A 17029-nucleotide genomic window follows, 5' to 3' on the forward strand; every position below is an offset into this window, starting at 1 on the left:
ATTGGGTGCCATACATACCTTCCCATGTCTGGACGAATATCAGACGTGTTTGTGGGTACGACACCCCGACAGATGTTACTGGCATTAATGTCAATGGCATGTTTGTACCAATCCAAAGGCAATTGCTGAGCACTTTGCTGAGCACTATGGTTGAGCCTCTGCATCAGAGAACTATCCCCCATCATTTCACACCCTCAAACGGCAAATGGAAAGGAAAGCTCTTTAGTTCAATGAATGTCACATTGAACCTATAAAGCTCCATTTAGAGTGGGAGTTCCTCAGCATCTTTGCACATTGCCCTGACACATCTCCTGGGCCAGATCGGATCCACAGTCAGATCTAACATCTTTGTTCAACTACAGGTGATATCTCCTCATCATCTTGAACTGGATCTGATGCAATGGTGTTTTTCCATCGCAATGGCATTCCAGTGTTCAATCCCAGTAAAAACCCACTTGATGTGGGTAGCTATCGCCCCATCAGCCCCACTAACATTATTTGTAAGCTGTTAGAACATATGGTAAGTCAGCGGTTGTGTTGGGTCCTGGAGTCATGTGGCCTATTGGCTCTATGCGAGAGTGGTTTCTGTCAGGGTCACTGTACCATTGATAATCTAGGTTCCCGCGTCTGCCATCCAAACAGCCTTTTCCAGTCGCCAACACCTGGTTGCCATCGTTTTTGATTTATGAAGAGCTTAAGACATGGCCTGGTGACATCATAACCTTGTCACATTATATGAGTGGGGTCTCCGGGCCCCACTCCCGATTTTTATCCAAAATTTCCTATCGCTCCATACTTTTCATGTTCAAGTTGGTGCCTCCCACAGTTTACTTCATATCCAGGAGAATGGTGTCCTGCAGGGCTCTGTATTGTGTGTATCTGTATTTTTAGTGGCCATTAACTGTCTTGCAGCAGCTGTCAGGCCATTGGTCTCAGCTCCTGTGTATGCAGACGACTTCTGCATTTCGTACTGATCTTCCAATACTGGTGTTGCTGAGCAGTGCCTACAGGGAACCATTCACAAGGCATAGTCATGGGCTCTAGCCCCCGGCTTCCAGTTTTCAGCTGCTGCAAAGTCATGTGTCACGCACTTTTGTCTGCATCGTACTGTTCATCCGGAACCAGAAACTTCACCTTAATCATGGTCTACTCACTATAATGGAGACATATCAATTCTTACAACTGGATTTCGATGCCCGATTGATGTGGCTTCCTCATCTTTGTCAGCTGAAGCTGAAGAGCTGTCAGCACCTCAATGCCCTCTGCTGCCTGAGCAACGCCAACTGGGGTGCAGATCACCCTACGCTGCTGCAGCTATACACAGCCCTTTTTCAATCCTGTCTTGACTATGGGAGTCTTGTTTATTGTTTCGCAGCACCCTCAGCATTACGTTTACTCGACCCAGTGTACTACTGTGATGATCGATTGGCAGCAGGAGGTTTCAGGATGAGTCCAGTGACCAGGCCAGAGTTCCTCCATTGAAGGTTAGGTGTGCCTAACTGCTCTCCAGTTACTTTGCACACATTCAGTTCTCCTGAGCATCCGAATTACCATCTCCTTTTCCCATCCATGGCGTTTCTCTCCTGCATTGGGGGCCCATGTCAGGGCTTAAGATTGGCGTTCACATCCGATCTCTTCTGTCTCGAGTTCTTGCTTTTACCAACTATGCTGTAGGTCCATTCACGTACACCACCATGGTGTACACTGAGGCTGAATCTTTGCCTGGTCATTTCACACGGCCCTAAGGACTCAGTTAACCCTGTAGCTCTCTGCTGTCACTTCCTCTCAATTCTTAACATACACCGGAACCATGAAGTGGTTGGCACTGACAGCTCAATGGATGATGGTCAAGTTGGCTTCTCATATGTTCATGGAGGACATATTGAACAGCACTCCTTGTCAGACAGCTGCAGTGTTTGGACTGCAGAGCTGGCGGCCATTTCTTGTGCTCTTGAGCACATCCACTCATGCCCTGGTGAGTTGTTTCTTCTCTTGAGCAGCCTACAACCTATCGACCAGTCGTACCCTCACCATCCTTTGGTAGCGACCATCCAGGAGTCCATCTGTGCCCTGGAACGATCCAGTCGATCCCTGTTGTTTGTGTGGACCTCATGCCGCATTGGAATCCCAGGTAATGAACTTTCCAACAGGCTGGCCAAACAGGCTACATGGAAACCACTTCTGGAGATTGGCATCCGTGTAACTGACCTGCGATGATTATTATGCCACAAGGTTTTTCAGTTTTGGGAGACGAAATGGCATAATCTCAGTACGCACAACAAACTGCGTGCGGCTAACACCTCCTCTGTCTCGATGACCCACGTCGGTGTCACTGTGGCTCACATATTACTTGTCGTGCACATCTTGCTGGACTGCCCACATCTAGCTGCACTGCGGTGGACTTTTAATGTTCCCAGCACCCTACCTTCAGTATTGGGCAACAGTGCTTCAACAGCAGATTTAGTTCTTCTTTTTATTCGTGAGGGGTGTTTTATCGTACCATCTAGGGTGGGTGTCTAGTCATCTCTCTGAGGTCGCCACCCTCCCTCCATTTTTATTTCTGTCGCACTTTCTATGCATTTATTTGTCTTTGTGGTCGTCTTTTCCCTACATGTGTTCATCTCGCCTTGTCTTTTTGGAGTGGAAATTTTAATGTGTTGCAGAGTGGCTGGCTCATCCTCTTTTATTATTGTGATCAGCTGACCCAGAGCATATGCTCTGTGGTTTTAATACCTTCTTCTGCTTTTCCTTGTGGTATATGTGTTCCCCATTTTTTTGTTCCATTTGTTTTATTTTTAGGTGTGGTGTTGGGTGTTTTTGTACCTTGAGCCCTTCTTGTCAGGAGAAGGGTCCTGATGACTCTGCAGTTTGGTCCCAACCAACCAATCAACTTTGCTCTTCATAATATTGTTACATTCCATCCAAGGTTTTCCATTACTTGATTCTATACTTGCAGGACATCAGTGCTGTAGGTGATGCGACATTGAAATTTGGGCCATAATTCTAATATTTTGCAGTTATGACCAACTGAAAGGACAGCTTTTAAAGGTAGGCATTCTTAAGTTGTCTGTTACTCCACTCCACTGGAGCCACATAATACCAGAGCAACAAATACTACACTGTTGAGTAGGTAAAGTGTTTGTGAAATACTGTTTTGGTGTTGCTTTTATGTTTAGTTCATTGTGTAAGTGTGTGGTTTCTAACCTGTAACTGGAGACAGAGATCTCCTCCTTCAAATATTCTTATGTTGCAATGCACAAATGCAGTGCAAATGAATGAAGGTCATGTTATAGTAGTAGTATAGGTCTCACTCTGTGTTTTTTTTTTCCTTGAAATTTATAGCTGGCGTTATTAAAGTGAAGCACATTTTGTAGGAGGTTCACTGTTCTTAACATAATTGGCATGATCAAAATGTAAATCAAAAATAGGTAATTTAATTTCATGATAATTCTGAAGTTTGCTAGGTTACTTATTATCATCTTGTGGTGTGTATATGTAGCTCCAGAATATGGATACATTAATATTGTTAAAATACAGGGTGTACATGAAGTCAAAGAACACTTTCAGTTATTTATTGCACAGCAACTAAGCATTGACAGATATACATATTGCAGTTTGAAAAGAAACTCTGAAAGTTTTTTTTTTTACAAACACTCAATATGCGAACCATGAGTGACCCAGTGACCCAGCAGACATCAATGCGGTAATCAAATTCTTGCCATATCCATCCCAGCATGTCTCTCATATGCACTCCACTCTTACTGGAATTACACTTTTCTTTGCTGGGCATAAGCAACCTGTCATAACAAATTTGTTGTGTCAGTGGTAAATAGCCTTCCTTGTTGGTGGCTTCTTAGTGTACTTCGTTCTAAACATCTGTTGAAGAGCTGTAGCATACTTGTTTTTGTCAAACTTCAACACACAGAAAGCTTGCTCCACACCTGAACTTGCAGTGTTTGCAAGTAGTGCTATCATTGGCAAATTATCAAACTGCACTGTGCTGGTATACATCAAAAAACATTTTGGGGCTTCTCTTCAGAATGACATATGTATGACATCTGTACAATGTTTGGTTCTTATGCAATAAATAATAGAAAATTTTCCCGGACTTTATGTACTCCATGTAATACACTACTGTTCCTACAAAGTAACACATTCAGAAGCAGTGGTCTGCACCATGCCACGATAAGAGGACTGTAGAATAGTTGAAACATAATATGTGATTTAATTGGCAGAGAGGTTGTGTGCATATAGGCCCAGTATTGCCCTCTTTTGTGTGATAGGACAGGTCAGTGTTACACAGCACTGGATGCAGAGATGTCATATGAAATAGCAACATGTAATCAAGTGCCACTATTTCTTTTCAGTTTCACAAGGTGAAATAGGTGTGTGTGTGTGTGTGTGTGTGTGTGTGTGTGTGTGTGTGTGTGTGTGTGTGTGTGTGTTTAAATGGGGCAGAATTATTGGTCATTCTGTCACATTGTGGCTCACATGAGGCAAGCTGCATCAACAGTGAGGCAGATGTGGAATCAGTGGAGACTAGATACTGGAGGACACAATGTGACCACAGTGTGAGATGACCACAATCTTGTCTGCTTGCAAGGTGTTACAAGTATTGCATAGTTTCGGAAGGTAATGCTTACAGTAAGTGGTCCAAAAAGGGCAAATAATGCACAGAAAAGGAAAATTAACTTCGAGTAATTGGCAGGATATTAAGAGAGAAAGACTACATGACGGCAGATTGGAACAGAAATCACAAAATGTAAGGTAGTTCCTGTGAAACAGCCACCAATGCAAGTGAGTGGAATAATGCTGGATTGGTTTCTTTGGTTTTGTAAAAAGACATATGTTTATTGAATAACATGTCCTGAATGACAGCATATGTGCCCTGTAGAGTACATGGCTCTAACAACATACGTTATGTGCATCTTCTGACAATATTATAGTAAAAGTTGAATACACACTGCTGTATTATTAAAAGACAATGTAGGGTATGATACTTCAGTTGAATATTGGGTAGTAATATTGACAGCATGATTCAGGATCATGTACACAATACTGAAGTGTGTACAAAAGGAGGATTCTAGAACATTTAAGTATGAAAATTAAGTTAAAGCTGTACAAAGAATACCATGCCTTGATGCACAATGAAGTCAATTTACTTGATAAACTCCATGTAAATAGGTGTGCCAGGCAGATGAAAGAAAGGTAAGACAGTACTTCATTGAAACAAGCTACTTTCAAATATGAAGTCCAGTCAAAAGAAGTGTGTTAGAAAACATTGTTTGGCATATTCTGTATCACCCGAAATGAAAGCTCTCTTCAACATAAACTGGAAAGTGGAATTAGAACTCCTGAAGGTGGTTGAGGAAAGTATTTGTGTAGGCCACATGCCATAACAAATGAAGACACGTCTCATATTCAGGAACTCAGTTTGAGTTTCTCAAAGTAGGAATAAATCTTCAAAAGAATGTCTGTACCACAGTCTAAATCTGTCCAGAATTTGTCGCTTGTTTACGCTCGCAGCTTCAGGTGAGATACAAATGCACAACATGGAACTTAGGTCAGTTGTCATGCAAAAGCAGACTGAGCATACAGACTGCTAAAAAAACAACCCAGAAATGGCTACAAAAGAACAACAATATGTATGTTACATGTGTTGACGTACAACAGGTGTTACTTTGTCATACATTGGCACATTCCATGGTATTGTGCCAGAGACAGCTGACATCATATAATTTCATGGTTCGTGACTTTGGTACTTAACTAACACAGTAAATTTAGGGGATGGATCTGATGCAAGATTTGGTTCAGCAAAATAGTTTCTGGTCTGATTAAATTTGTTATGCTTGAAGAAGGTATGGAATGCAAACTAATTATATGGCCTGACCACCATGTTGGGCAGAACAATAACTGGAGAATTTTAGCACTTCATTTCTATCTGGTCAACTGCAAGTACTATGTAGAAAAACAAAAGGTTTTTATGTTAGAGGATTAGTTTCCTACATTGTGACAGGAACTTTGCAGTGATTGAGAAAAGAAAGCATCAAAAGTTATGGCTCCTTTAGAATGGAAGCATGTCATAGCTTAGGCCTCTGTAGAACCTTCAAAACTGACCATTCAGGAGATGATGGAAGACTTCAAGGGCATAGGATCTGTGGAGCTGGTTATCAAAACACCACATGCTTTGAAAATTACTGGTGTACTCTGGTTGAAGTTATGCCTTGAGGCATAAGGATGCTTCATCCATGTGGAAGACATTTCATTTTGAAACATGGGTGTGAACATGAAGTAAAAGAAATTCTGTTGTGTTTTGCTTTTTGGTTGCTCTACAATGGGTACTGAAACTTGTAAGGAGCAGAAAAGTGATCTATTGGACGTGACGAAATACATGGAATCAAAATACAGGCATTTTATAAAAACATTGTCTACCATCTGGTAATGTGCCAGCTTTGGGTCTCAACTTGATAACAAACTCATGTTCTATTATTTTAAGACCAAAGTAATCAGTTTACAATAAAAATCTGTTTGATCTGCAGTAATGCTGTATATCAGTTGCTATACACTGTTTTTCTGTTACAATATTTATTTATTTTCTAAAACCGACCCTTAGTGCAATTTTAAAAAGCACAAGCAGGTATTTTCAACAGTCGGCATCTTCAAACAACACATATCTGCTATAACATTATTATTAATGTTTTTTGTTGATTTCCTAAAAACTCCGAAATGTGCCCTACTGCATTATTTGTGCACGTGCTTTATTTTGCTATGATTATGTGCATCTGTCAGGTGACACATAGAGAATGTGATTGATTGGTGCCTTCTTCCAGTAACTAGGACACTTTCATGGGCTCAGAGACTTACGATATGCTGCTGTTAGAGAAGGAACAAGTTCATTTTAATATGAGCGGTATTGTACAGCCATCTCATATGGTCCAGGTGCCTTTTTTCTATTAAGTGGTTACTTAGTAGAAAATCAACAGTTGTTGATCATCTCAAAATCTGTCATTTTGATGTTTATGCTGGTACTGAAAGGAGGAACTCCATTACAATATTCCATGGTAAAATAACATTGGAAGATCAAATTGAATTTTTTGGCCTTGTATCTGTTACCTTCAGTTTGTGTGCCAGTAGGGTCATTGATGATGATTTCAGTCCAGCTACTGAGACTGAGAGCTTACTCCTTAATGCTAAAATTTTATTCAAGATATGTAATGTTAATGTTTTGAAATTGGTCCTATGATGCTAAAAGTATGAAGTTAGGCATATATTGCAAAACTTAAGCAAGTTGTTTAAATGGAATTTAAATGCAATGAAAACTAAACAAGGAAATATAAACACAGTGGCAAAGTTAAACTGAATGTTGTATACTGTCAATGTAAGACACAAAAGTAGAAATAGCCATACTTAAAATCATTAAATTGAATTTTATAGGTTCACATAGCAAGGTTGAACTCTTCAGACTGAATATAATGCAATTTAATTATGTGAATAATTAAGAATATTTGACAGATTCTCCAGTACATAGGCTACTTTGAAATCAGAACTAAAATCTAAGTTCCAACTTTGGGTCAATATAAGTTCATCTTTCATGCTGTGTCACTGTCTGATCAAAGTTCAGCACAAAACAGAACTATCAGTTGCACAAAGTGAAAGTTCTTCAGTCACAAAAAGATAAAACAATGAGAAAATGTGAAAATCCTCAAGTTTTGCTCAAAGTCATATTGTCCATACAATTTTAGAGAACTGAAGTGACACAACTGGTTGACTGCCCAGAGGCTTCAGTTCAACTGCTGTCAAAACCTACGCAGACTTAACAGAAACTGTTCACCAGCCCAAACTGTGAGAAACACAAATATATTACCAAAGAAACCATGAGGCACAGCAGCACTGCTTATTTAAAACCTCAAGAAACCATACAATGCTAGTCAGCTTCAAAGCATTTTACAAAAGTAAATTGAAATAACAGTGATTAAAAGTACATTGTTTTTGTTGAAACTAAACAACTTGAAATAAGAACCTTCCCATGCTGTTCACTTTGAGGCTTACCAAACATTCTAAGATTAATTTTGCGTTATATATCAGTGAAAACATGATACACTGCCATCATATGCAACTGTTAAAAATAAGCAAATCCAAGTAAATATTTCTGTACAGACAAGTATGTCATATCAGATGAGATCATAATTTTATGCTCATGTACTTGGTGCTTTAGGTTACTATGTAGCACATACCAAGTTTGAATTACGACCAATTGAACTGGACTCATCTTGATCTCACTGCATAATAGTTAATTTGTCAAAAAAATACCTAAACACAAATTCACGAAGGATGATTGATTTGGTTTGATTTTGACAGGGAAACTATATCAGCTTTGGTGTAACCTGACTCTGCCTGCACTAAAATAGTTTGTGTGGTATTGCTCCCTGTGTATCTAGTAAAGCCAACCAGTGTCCTTAGATAGTGCAAGGAGTCCCTTTACCAGTTCTTTGTTAGACACAATTTCTCCACTTCTAGTTGCCCCAAAATTTCTCTCTCTTGCTGTGCAGTGACATGCATTCGATGATTAGGTGTGATGCAGTTTCTTCACTCCCGTCACAGATGCTACATTTAGGGTCTTCTTCCGTTGTGCCCATGGTATGTAGGTGTTTTTTGAAATTCTCATGGCTGGTCATCAGCCCAATCTTAAGTTTAATCTCTTCCCCATTCAAGCTCTAGGATTATAGAGCTTCTTTTAAAACATGGCTTTGGCAACATTACCTTACCATGTTTTGCTTATAGACCTTGGTCCAGTATTCTATGTACTGTCTTGTAAGCCAGTTCTGTAGTTCTAGTTTGATCATAGTCATGGTGATTGTAAGGACAGGTTAGAGTCCAATGAGTGGAGTCTTTGCCCCCATCCTGGCCAGTCTTTCGGCTTGTTCATTGCCACCAGTCCCTGAGTGGCCAGTGACCCACATTAGGTTTACCCTATTGCTTCCCCTAGCTCCACCAGAGCTCTGTGACATACTACAATAATCGTAGATCTACTTGCAAGAGCTGCCAATGATTTCAAGGCTGCCTGGCTGAATAGATATAGTGGCTACAGTCCTTGTAGCTCCTATGTATATTCTCCTCCACACACACCCTGATTTCAGCAACTTCAGCTTGGAATACCAAGGCCAGTTTTCCTAGAGAGATGATGCCCTCCAGTCTTAGCTGAATCCCATACACCACAACCCCAGCACCTTGGTCTGATTTCTATCCATATGGTGTCGAACTGGTTTTTCCCACTGCTCCCTACTTCCATTTACTATATTGTAAGGCTTGTTGAAGCAGTAAGGAGTTGTTATACAGTCGGCCGGCATTTCCCCAGCCATTCCCCTATTTGCCTCACTCACTATTTTAGTGTGTGTTATGGCTAACCAGGCCAGTCTCTGCACCTTAGCAAGATACTTAGCTGCAACCTGATGTTCTACCTTCTTCCATGACAATACGGCCCCGTAGGAGATCCTAAGTCAAACCATCATGATGTATATCCAGTGCATACCTCAGGGTCTTAGGACCCAGTTTTTGCGATAAGCCCTGTTGGTACTCACTAGTGTACAATTCGCCTTGGAGCAGATGATCTTAATGTGAGGGATTCATGTTACTTACCCTTAGATATTTCACTGTCCTCTTCACAGGTAGGGTTTCATTGAAAAGCTTTACATTCCGACTTGAGTATTGGATATGATTCTTTGTGACTGATACAACAGTCTTCTTAGGATTAACCCTTAGGTCCTGTTTAATGCACCAATCTTGCACAATGTCAAGCACTCCTTGTGCCAAGTATTACAATGACAAGGTCATCTGATTATCCTTGGTAAAAACATTGACTGGAATTTAGTTCCTAAATGAGTTCATTCACCACTAGATTCCACAATATAGTGGACAAAAATCCTCCTGGTGGACAACCTCTAGTGGCGTTCATTACCATCATTTCATTCATCATTGTGGCCTCTACCCTCCTTCCACTAAGTGTGGCCCTAGTTCACCCAGATATAGTGGTCAGTAGATCATGTACCTCTGCTGCCCTTACCATGGGATCGAAGGTTGAATTACTAAAAGCCCCCTCGATGTCCTGGAAGATGCAGAGCGCTGTTTCTTGAAAGCAAAGTGCTTTCTCCACCCTCCCAGCAAATTGACGGAGAGTGGTCTCACATGGTTTACCTGGTTGAAATGTGTGTTGGTGTGTATGTAGAGGAGCCCTATTTAGCCTCCTTTCCCCAACATGTACATTAACCGGACCGATTTGTCTCATATCCTTGGCCTTGGTATGATCAGTTCTCCCTGAATTTGGAATAAAGACAACCTTCACTGCCCTCCAGGTATTGGGAATGACTCCCACTACTAGGCTAACCCTGAATAACCTGCTGAGGACTCATAAGATTCTCTTCTGCTTGTTTCAAGAGAGCTGGAAAGATTCCATCTGGGGCAGGTAACTTGACCACTTAAAATGTTCCCACTGCACATTGGATTTTACTGAAATTGACACACTCCTTGGCCGGTTCCCCATCCTGTCTTTGAGTGCCTGAGAACCACTGTCTTTTAGGGATCATGTTCTGATCTACATTATCAGCCAGAGCATATTGAGGAAAGTAAGTTTTGTGGAGCAGTTCCAGTGTCTCATGTGCTGTCTTTGTATATTCTCCTCCTCCTCCTTCCTCAATATACCTTCTGGATTACTTGGTACTCTAGTGTGGATTTTGTGAAGCCTGGCTTGAGATAAGCACCTCCACATGCTGGTCACTTTAGAACCTTACGAAATGTTCTGAGATAAATATTACATTAAATATCAGTGAAAACATGATTAACTGCCATCATATGCAACTGTTACAGTAAGTAAATACAAGGAAATATTTCTATACAGACAAATGTGTCATATCAGGTGAGATCGTAATTTCCTGCTCATTTACATGGTGCTTTAGGTTACTATGTAGCACATACCAAGTTTGAATTACAACCAGTTGAAGTGGACATATCTTGATCACACTGCATAATAGTTAATTTGTCAAAAAAGTACTTAAGACACATTCACTAAGGATAAAGAGTGTAAAATATACTGTCTTTTTGTGTATGGAAGTGTGGAGTATATTTAGCTCTGGTCAAATTGAGAAGTTTTAGTCAAATACCCTGGATCCAGTTGAGTTCCAGGCAAAATATGTATTCACTGTACAGTTTGATGTATTTTTTATGCTTGTGGCAGTTATGGCTTACCAGTAGTACAATTTAGCGTTATTGTAATCAGTGTTTATGAAAATTTATTAATGAAAAACTAGTCAGAGCTATATTTAACTCCTGAAGTTGAGATGCATAATTTGATATAGTAGCGTTGAATTCAATTTTAGTGTTTTTTCTATGTAATATTTGTGAATAATATTTTATAGCTGGAAAGTGACAAATTAGCAGTTGGCTATGAATGTGATTTTTTGAGAGAACAGTCAGCAGAGTTAGAATATTTGATTTGTTGAATCCTTTGTTTATTGCTGTTCCTCACTTATTTTGACCACATTCATCTTTTGGTCGTCAGTAAGTTTATGAGTATATTTAAATCTGTGACCAAAATTCTACTTGCTATCATGGCACTGACCTTGGAAAAGTCCTAAAATTCCTAAAAGATAATAGTGCAAAAGTTGTATGAATGTGAATTTAAATACTGCCTTACAGTCATCAGCTTATTCTCACAGAAAAGTATTCCCAATGGATAGCAGGTTATTGGCATTTCTCTTGGCTTGGGAGGAACATAGTTCACAGGAGCAAAATATTAAATGTATATTTGTTTCTGTTTCAATGTTAAATGAGAAACGTTCAGTGTCAATCAGTTGGATTTAGATCCAGGCTATGGCTTAGCACTCAACAAGTTCGTTTTTGGTCTGAAAGGAATTTTTTAGAAAATAATCAGAGGTGTGTTTTGAATCATTGACCTGCTGAAATATGCAATTATGTGACATATTCTTTTTCCTACATGGAATCATATTCTTTTCTAAAATGTGACTACAGGAAATATCCCCACACCATGACACTTCTACTACCAAGCTTAGTGACCTATACCTCATCCTTGTTTTCCCCTTCAGCTTTTTTGTTATGTATATAGGGCAAGTAACTATTGCCACCTAGAATAACTGCGAAAGTATTAGAGTAGCTGAAAAGTTTGTGGGACAAATGTTACATGGGACAACGGGGGCCATAATATGATGTTGGTGTTTTGTTGCTAGATGGGTTTGCATCAGATATGAAGGTCAACTTAGTTTTTCTTTTTCTTTTTTTTAATGGGATGCTATAGTTTAGTACTCATTTTCTGATAGCGGTCATCAAGAGGAATCAAATCGTGCATTACAGTAAGGTCTGTGAAGGTCAAAGGAGGTCAAGAAGGTGGCACGAACGTCCACTTACAGATGATGTTCGAAGTGATGACCATTCAATGCCATGCTGCAACCATCTTATCATGCATTGAGTGGTATTCCTTATCACATTGGCACTTATCGAAGCACACAATTCTCTCTCATAACTCGTGCAAATAGTAAATATCCGTCAAATAGGCCATATCCATCTAATGTGTCATTGATGTGTAAACGCCATTTGACAAGTTTTGCAATACAACACTAACAGGAACATCAAATAAAGTGAATGTGAATGATGTAGTCCTTTGAAGAATGTCGATATGCTTTTCATTTACAGAGAAGACCAACAAAATTCAGTGAGAGCTGGTACTGTTGTACTGCGGTTAGAGATTCTAGCGCTAGTTTGCATCAAATTGCAAGGGAATTTGGGATGAGCCAGAGTACTGTTGTTCATGTTCTGCATGACCATAAATATCATCCATGCAATATCAGGCTTCACCAAGAATTAACTGGTACGTATTGTATGCATCGCATTAAATTCTGCTGATGGCTCAAGCTCAGATTGAGGGAGGAAACATTTATTAATTTATTTAGTGGCGAGGCTTCATTCGTGAGCCATGGAAATACTAATTTGCATAATATGGATTATTTGGCAACTGAAAATCCATGTTCATTGCTGCAAGTTACACACCAAAAACTGTGGTCAGTGATGGTATAGTGTGGGATTCTGGAAGACATAATTAAAGGTTCCTATTTCATCAAAGGCAGTCTTAATAGTAGGAAGTACACCAATTTCCTGCAAGAAACATTAGGCCTGTTATTGGAAGAAATACTTTTAGGAACAAGGAACAGAATGTGGTATCAATACAATGGGTGTCTGGCATATTTTTCGCTGATGGCTAGAAGTGAGTTGCAGAGAGAATTCCCAAATCATTGGACATGGAGGTGATTTCGTGGCTGGCTGGTTTGCCGGATTTGATGCCTTTGGATTATTTCTTGTGGGTATTCATAAAAGACATTGTTTATAAAGACGTTCCAACTACACCTGAAGATTCGCGAGAGATAATTTTCAGCGCATGTGCTTCAATATGTGCCAAGGTGATACGGAATACCACTGAATCCATGATAAGAGAATCGCAGCACTACATTGATACCAATGATCATCACTTTGAACACCTTCTGTAAATGGATGTTAATGCCACCTTCATTGACCTTCAAAGCCCTTACTGTTACTCATCATTGGATTTGTCTCCATAGCCGCTATCAGAAAATGTGTAGCAAACTATAGCATCCCATTAAAAAAAAAAAGTTGACCTTTATATCTCTGAAGCAACAAAAAAACCACCATATTATGGCCCCTGTTCTATCATGCAACTTTTTTCCCACAAACTTTTCAACTCCTACCATACTTCCAGAGTTATTCTTGGTGCCAATTCTTACTGAATCATCCAGTACACTGGACACCATCAGAAAATAAATATGTTAAATTAATTTTTGTTTTTCCATGATATCTTAGACTTATCTTTGGCATTCCAAGTTCGAGGTTTCCTTGCAAACTCTATCCTGTCCTTATTTTTTGAATTTATGAGTGGGTTTATGTCATTTATCATGTAAATCATCTGTTACTTAGTGACTTTTTACAGTAGATGTGCATTGGCTCAATCCATTATGTTGCTTCCTATTATCCCTGACTTGTTGAGATGTTTTTCACTTGGAGCAGCAGCTGATTGCTTACAAATCATTCTGCCCTTCCTCATTGCTCTTCAAGGATGACCTGACCTTGGCTTACTGGTTACTGTTATTTCCTATTCTGGCCGCTGACTGCACACTTCTTAGTAGTTGTGATATGCCATAGTCTCTAGCAGTGCTAAATTGCTACCTCCCAATCTTGAAGTCATGCAAAACAGCTTGTCTCACATCAAGCAAGTGTTTCGTTTTGCTATACTTTTAGTTCTCTACAAGTAAACGACCACTGAATGAATACATGAGTCATAGTAGTTAATGAATACCATACCATCAAGGCAAGCTACATACTTTGAGCTAAAGAAATACATACTTACATTGTTGTATGATCTTGCTCTTTCACTAGATATGTAACCCCAGCAGCATGAAGCTCTTGATGGAGTGACACATACATGTTGCTCTCTTTTGACTGCATGCAAACAGTACTGACAGCATAACACAACTGCAAAACATTTCTGAGCACTGCTGTAGCATAACAAAACACTCCAAATACTGTTCCCTGCATATTTGCAGAGACTCTTTGACCTCCTTGCTGTAATGTGTTTGCAGTACATATACAATTGCTGCGCTTTATTGAGATGGCACTAGAAATGTGGAACAATATTTTTTTTTCCTTCTCAGCTACAGGCCAGCTAAGGCTTTACATTTCTTTATGCTACTCTTTCATCTGTACGCTTTCTTGTTTCCACTCAATTGACATCCAGTTTCTGTCTTGTCTTTTCGGAACTATTTTGCTGTGGTGAATTTATCAACTCAATTCTGTTTCTGTATTTCGTTTTAAATTTCTTGCTTATTTATACTGGTTTCTGGTAGGTCTTGGTGCAGTTCTGTAAGCCATTGAGTTCTTTTCTTAAGTTTTTAGTACTGTTGCACAGTTTTTCTTTTTAGTATGATAAAATTCATTAGCCTTCTTTGCCAAATTTTGTCTCCAGTTATTTTCCTACATATTTATCTATACTTCTTTGTTGTTCCTGAATTTAAATGATTGTACTGGTGTCCTGTTTCCTAATATCTTTCCGTTTTTCATAATTTTCACTATCATTTGTTGATTCCAAAATTAGTGTTTGTGATGCAGATGTGTATCCTGGCCAAATGACTGCCTTGCAAGTCTGAGGTTCTGTAATTTTGGAGAAAGAATTTTTACTGTAAACATCTTTTGTTAACAGAAATGCAAAGACCATCTTTCATAGTCTACCTTTTGTGGCTCCATTTTCCCCACCATTTGGCTACATGACTTCTCATAGATCCTTAAATTTGTCTTCCCCTGATACTCCCATACTTACTATTTGATTGGGATATTGCAGTCCTGTTGTTACCCACTACTGCTTCTTACCAGAGTAGACAAGTAGTCACGCTTTTCCTACTGTTTTTCTCTCTCTTTGTTTTGTGCTTTCTCTACTCCATGAGTATTGCTTAATTATGTACAAAAGTTGAACAGACAATTTTGACACCCAGTATTCAACTTCTGGTATTGGATTCTGACAACTGCTCCATCAGTTGAATGTTCACTTTTCTAGTATGGTCTGAAAGAAGAATGGCGTTAGTCCTTTGCCTTGGCTAAAGTCTGTTCTTGTCTCAAATGAGGCTGTAGTTCTTTAAGATGATTTGTGTTGTCTTCTGTATTACAGATTCTGTAAGGATTTTGAATAAAAGCAGTCTTGCTTCATAGTCATAAGCCTTCTAAGGTTTACAGATGTATTCCAATAGTATTTTGCTCCTTCAGTCCTTTATCGATTTGCCCTTCAGAGGACCATCCTGTCCTAAGCTATCTCTGATAAATCTCCTATTTTGTAATTGTTAGTGTTGTTTTCTCCTCGAACTTTTTGTGGAATTTCTTTTAATCTTCTGTGAACATGGCTATCTGTTATTACAGGCCAGGAAAATTACTTTTATGATTCGGTGATAATAGTCAATTTCAACAGGTATCTTTGTCCAACTCTGGAAATCATCACCTTTTTGGAATTGTGCTTTGTTGTTGGAACATAAGCTATCTGATATTCTCAAATCATATTATTGTTGACCTCATATCTTTATACTGGTGTATGTGGGTGGGGTGTTATCTGCCAACAATTTAGCTAAATGTCTTTTTCTTACCATTTTTCCTTTTTTCTTACATCCACAGTCAGGCAGACATAAATGGAAACATTTTCTCCGTGGACGGTTATGGAATGTATGTATTCAAAATTAATTTGGCAGCTGTACAGTTCTCAAGTGGTAGTTCAGTGTGACGTCTGAATCCTTTTGAGGTACTACTTTCCTAGTGTTAACCTTGTTCACAAATTCCATATTCATTACAAGGTAGGACTCTTCGTAATCTGTATGTCCAGACAATGGTAGTACTTCATGTACTAATTTATTTCAGTCATGTCATACTGCACGTCTTAATATCCACTCCCCAAGCACTAGGTGTGACATTTAATAACTTCGATGTAGCTTGTAGTAAGATGTCACTGGAGAATGGCATAAGTCAAAATTCCAGTTGTGAATAAATACAGTTAATAGCAGTTGAGGCAGAAAATGTTCTCATCTCCATCCTGTGCCAGTCTGAGGATAAAAATTTAATAAAATTTTTATGTGTTCCTCTAGCACTTCATCAGATTCTTCTCAACATTGTTCTCAGGACTGTTTTGCTTTCTGCATTGTTCTTGTTACCCTGATTTATTGGTACATGACCATTAATTATTGTGTACTTCTCATCTAAATGTTGAATTATTGCAGGGAGAGAGTCTTTCTGGAGGTAATGAAAAATTTGGTACTGACTGCAAAATAGATTTGCCATTTATGAATGCAGAGCCTAGTTCTGGAGTAGTTTCATGACTTTCTTCCCTGTGTTCTTTGTGAAAAATCTATAGTTCTCTGAATGTGGTATTTTTTCATCTGTGAACATGCTATTTTATAATGCCAATTTTAACTTGTTGTCCATT

General features: G+C 39.2%; 1 protein-coding gene across 7 annotated transcripts in view; it reads left to right on the forward strand.

Moving 5' to 3' along the window:
* LOC124554204 (zinc finger protein 729-like) overlaps positions 1 to 17029 on the forward strand; it is a 98861-nt gene that overhangs the window by 70170 nt on the left and 11662 nt on the right. The gene's annotated exons all lie outside the window — the stretch shown is intronic.

This window comes from Schistocerca americana, chromosome 11 (assembly GCF_021461395.2).
Source record: "Schistocerca americana isolate TAMUIC-IGC-003095 chromosome 11, iqSchAmer2.1, whole genome shotgun sequence".
NCBI lineage: Eukaryota > Metazoa > Arthropoda > Insecta > Orthoptera > Acrididae > Schistocerca > Schistocerca americana.